Source organism: Elephantulus edwardii, unplaced genomic scaffold, assembly GCF_000299155.1.
Source record: "Elephantulus edwardii isolate Elephantulus edwardi_28Jun2011 unplaced genomic scaffold, EleEdw1.0 scaffold00082, whole genome shotgun sequence".
Taxonomy (NCBI): Eukaryota; Metazoa; Chordata; class Mammalia; order Macroscelidea; family Macroscelididae; genus Elephantulus; species Elephantulus edwardii.
In genome coordinates this window covers 9907205-9912439 of record NW_006399832.1, presented here as the reverse complement: position 1 = coordinate 9912439, position 5235 = coordinate 9907205, and positions in this window count along the sequence as shown.

Sequence of the window (5235 nt, the reverse complement as noted above, 5' to 3'; positions counted from 1 at the left end):
ACTCATTCTACTATAATGGTCTTATACAATATTTGTCCTTATGGAACTGAGTTAGTTCACTTAGCAAAATGCTTTCCAGTCCCTCCTGTGTTAGGTAGTAACTTAAAAAATCATTTCTCCTGTGTGTTGCTTAGTATTCCCTCATGTGAATATATAATACTTTCTTAATCCATTTGATTGTGGTTGGACATTTGGGCTTACTCTTTTGTCTACTTTGTCTCAATAATTCCCTTTGCTGGTAACCACAGCCAAAAAAAATTTTTTTAAAAGAAAAAATAAAAAAAAATAATTTTGCTGGTATCAACAATAGTAGGCCTTAATGTAATTTTCCATCCCTTATCCTTCACTCAACTCAAAATAAAAAATTAGTTGAAACATGGTTTGGAATTTTCTGTTGTTTTAGTGTTTCTTCCATTAAGTATATTCTAAAGGTGGGCAATCTCTTCCTGTGTACCTTACAGCCTCTGAAACCCTACTACTGGATGGTCAACTATGAGTCCGTTCTGGAATATAACAGCAGCAAAGCTTGTTTGGAGAGAGTAACTTAGAAATATTACATTTCTTAACAGATCCAAAAGAAAATATTCTACTTTGCCTGAACAACCAAACCAAATCAAAAGAAATTCAGCTACAAGAGGAAAAAGAGAAAAGAAATGAAACCAATTCCTACTAGAAGACCATATTCAGAACAGTTCAAGCTGCAGTGACAGCAGCAGAAGGAAAACAAAGCCTAGGAAACAGAATGACACTCTTTCTGCAGCCACCAGGTCATTAAAAATGTATCCAAATTTATGAGCAACCCAGTCACCTTATCAAAGAAAAATGATATAAAAATCTCATAGCTCTGAAGGGGGAAAGAGTAGAACCTACTCCACAGAAAGGAGTAAAGTATAGACATGAATCATGTAGCTGGCCCAGTGTTAACAACTTCTCAACAGTGAAGGTGGAAAAACATTTGTTCACTGAAAGGTCACTCTCCAAGCTCAAAAGGGGAAGTTTAGCAACACATGTTGGAACATTTGCTTCAATGTGTATGTTATTTTACCCTTGGGCATGGTTTGCCTAGGGAACAAGTTTGGTGGTTGTGAGCAATGTCTGGAAGCTAATCAATGTCATTGTGCTGAAACCAGTCAGAAAGGGATCCCAATTTTGAAGGAGCAATACTTCAAGACTTGGTACATTTCTCACAGAAAATATTGAGCACTAAGGGAGCACTCTTAACCATATGCACGTCCTGTCAGTCAGGGTTTACCCAAAGACTGTAATAATTAATTCATATTTGGTAGTACTTGCTAAAAGAAACCCAGTTCCCTCTTTACAAATAGCTTAAAATCTAATATTGCTATTCTGTTGATGTGTGCTGCTGAGTTAATTCTGATTCACAGGAACGCTACAGAGTGGAATTGTTTGTTGTTAAGTGCCATCAATTCTACTACCACTCATACAACCCTGTGAAAGACGGATCTGAGCCGTGCCCTATCCTGTGCCATCTTCATGATCTCCGATATGCTCAATCCCATTGGTTTTGGTGTGGGGTTTTTTCCTTCTTTTTTTCTCATAGAAGTACTATAATTTGATTCAATGAATGCATTAAATTTATCACAAATAGCAGGTGTGGCTTACTGTAATTTTTTGTATATTGATTTGAATACAAAATCCGTATACGTTGGTTTTCATTCATATATTTTGTTTCATGCATTCCTTCACTCACATTGTGTTTCATACACTCATTCTCATACATTGTGTTTTATAAAATTAATTACCATTGATCTAGGTCCACTGTTACCCCATCTTTTCAGGTCTCCACTGGATCTTCCCTAATCCCTTCATCCTCTCCCGCTGCCCACTAAACTCTGTGACCTGGTGATTTTTCCCCCCTCTGTCTACCCTCAGATGCCCTGACCCCTCCTTTTCCCCCTTTTTACTTTTTATATATGTCTTTTAGTTATCTTTCTATATTTATAATAATGGTCTAATGCAGTATTTGTCCTTAGAAGACTGAGTTAGTTCACTCAGCATAATGCTCTCTCATATAGCCTCTCCCATGCTATAGAGCATTTTTAGAATTCATTGCTCCTGAGTGCTGTAAAATATTCCATTGTGTGAATGTACTACAATTTCCCAATCCATTAATTCATTTTCTTGCTATTGTGAATAATGTTGCTATGAACACTAGTATACAGATCTCCATTTGTGTCTCCATTCTATTTTCCTTGGGGTATATTCCTAGAAATGAAATAGTTGGGCCATATGGACTTTCTGTGTTCAACTGTTTTAGGAGTTTCTCTGCCAAACCAAATGCAGGCAGTTCAAATTCACAAGCTTCTCCTCAGCAAAACCAAAGTAATCTCCTCTTGTGCACTTTACAACCTCTGAAAATTCCCTTACGGTCCAGCTATGGATCGATTGTGACTCAATGTCTATCAGTTTGAGATTATTTTATTGTTTTTTCTTTTTCTCTGTCTGTTTCATACATATTTTAAGTTCTAATTTTCTTCCAACATCACTTATGTTTGGGAATATGAATCAAACAATTTAAGGGAATATTTCCAAAATAATGATTGTCAAATATAATTTCTTCACTCTTCACATCTCAGTACAGAAATTAGAGCAAATCACACATAGAGAATGGAACAAACATATCTCAGTCTTACCCAGTAAATATTAACTGGACTAAAGTGAAATTAGTCTTACCCAAAAAAATCAGACCCAGTTCAGTGAGTTTATCATGAATCTAACTGGATGTGATTGACTACTAACAAAGAGCAATCCAGATTTTAATGACTGTTTCACTGAATATTTTAAATAATTAGAAAAAAATTACTCCTTGGAAAAGTGGAGATGCTGGTAACATAGTGTTCTGCTGTCTCTATCAACATAGAGGTTTTTATATCTGGAGAAACAAAGACAAAATAGAAAGTTAATAATTTCCTGCAGGTAAAATCAACTTCAGTTTTAAGTCCTTTGAAATGTAAAGATTAGCCATTTGGTTGGCATGGAATAAGCCAATCAGTTTGGTCATTCTTGATGGTGATAGTTTGAGACACCTATGATTGAAGGATTATAGATTCAGGAAAAATACTGAATGATGCAGAAAGCATCAAAAAGTGATAGAAGAAAGGGATATGAAGAATCACTGTACCGAAAAGAACCCATGTACACAGAACCATTTCAGGAAATAACATATGATCAAGAATAAATTATAATGAAGATATCCAAGCTACACTGAAAGCATTGGCAAAAAATAACGCCTCGGAAATTGATGGGAAACCAGTTGTGTTGTTTCAGGAAATAAATGCAGCCCAAAATGTGCTCAATAACCTATGCCAAGAAAATTGGAAGACTGATAACCAGCCAATTAACTGGAAGAGGTCCATATTTGCTCTGTTCCGAAAGTGATCCACTAGAAAGTGAGAAATATCAAACAATATAATTAATATCACAATCAAGTAAAATCTTGCTGTAGAATATTTTATAAACAACTGAAGCAGTAAATTGGCATGGAACTGCCAGAAAGTCAAGCTAGATTCAGAAGAGACCATTGTACAAAGGAGAGTATTGTTGTGTCAAATGGATCTTGGCTAAAAGTAGAGAATATCAGAAAGATGTTTCCTTTTGTTTTCTTGATTATGTGAAACCATTTAACTGTGTAAATCATAACAAATTACTGATAACATTGAGAAGAACAAGAATCCCAAAAGAGTTGACTGTGCTCCTGTAAGAACTATGTTAAGACCGAGAAGAAGTTGTCAGAACAGAACAAGGGAACACTGTATGTTTTAAAATCAGGAGAGATCTGTGTCAGAATTTGTGGTGTTAGTTTAAAAGTTGGCTTTTCTAGCCATTGTGTTAGCCTCTGATGGTCTCCAGCTACCTTAACTGCTGACACATGGGCTTGCAAATCATTAGTAGTTGTGGAACTAATATAAGAGCCAGAGCAGTTTCCAAGACCCTGATGACAGTGGTGGAGAGACGGTAGAGATTGAGGAACTGCTGTGAAGAGACTATGGCAAGGAGTAACCAGAAGAACATTGTATTTGTACTATAGTTAAAGATTTTGTTTGTTGGATGATTGTGAAAACCAGAGGCTTCTTGCATTTTACTGAACCTGGACTTTCACTAATTGAGGAATTATTCCCTGTTAATCTGGCTTAGGACTGTTAGGACTAAACCTAGACTTGCATTGGGTGATATTATTTACCTCACTACTCCCCAATCTATTTCCCTAATAAACCTCTCAACTCTGAGTAGTTTGTGAGCCACAAACAAATGTTAGGCCTCAATGACTGGCAGAAAAAGATGCAAGAATCAGGGGGGGAGGACATCTCTGACCAAGCACCTATCCGTTTGCTGCTGTGGATATTACTGATGGGGACAAGTCCCCTTTTTGAAGTGAGTAGAAGTCAGACTCAGTCATTCCTACATTATATCAGTTATTTTCAGAGGATTTTATCCTTTCTACATCCCGATTTGTATTTCTTCAACTTGTGGTCCTAGAGAAATGTCTTGAACATATCATGGATCACCAAGAAAACAAGTAGATCTGTCTTGGAGAGGATGAAACCAAGTTTCTCCTTGGAAGCTAGGATTTTGGAGTTCCATCTAACATACTTTGGGCACATCGCCATTAGGGACCAATCCTTGGAGAAAGACATCATGCTTGGAAGGGTGGAGAGACAGCACAGGAGAGGAAGACCCCAAATGGACTGTCAAGAAAACAAATAGACCTGTCTTGGAGAGGATGAAACCAAATTTCTCCTTGGAGGCTAGGATTTCAAGCTCCATCTCACATGGGAACATGGTCAGAAGGTACCAATACTTGGAGAAGGACATCATGCTTGGAAGAGTGGAGAGACAGCACAGGAAAGGAAGACTCCAGATGAGTTGGATTGATACAGTAACTGGGGGTGGGGGGTGGGGGTGATGTATCAGAATAAGTGAGACTGGACCAGGACAGAGCAGGCTGCAGAGCTGTACATAGGGTCACTATGAGTAGCAGGCAACTTGATGGCACATAACAACAAAAACAACGTACCTATTCAGTCTACATATTGAGCTATTCCTTCAAAAAGCTGGAATATATGAAGAAGAATGTGATCTTAGGATCACATCCACAACCTGCAGATGACATAACCTTGCTTGCAAAAAGTAAAGAGAACTTAAAGCACTTGCTACCAAGTAACATAATGTACATGAAAGATGAAAACAAATTACAAGTATTTAAAAAATAAATTT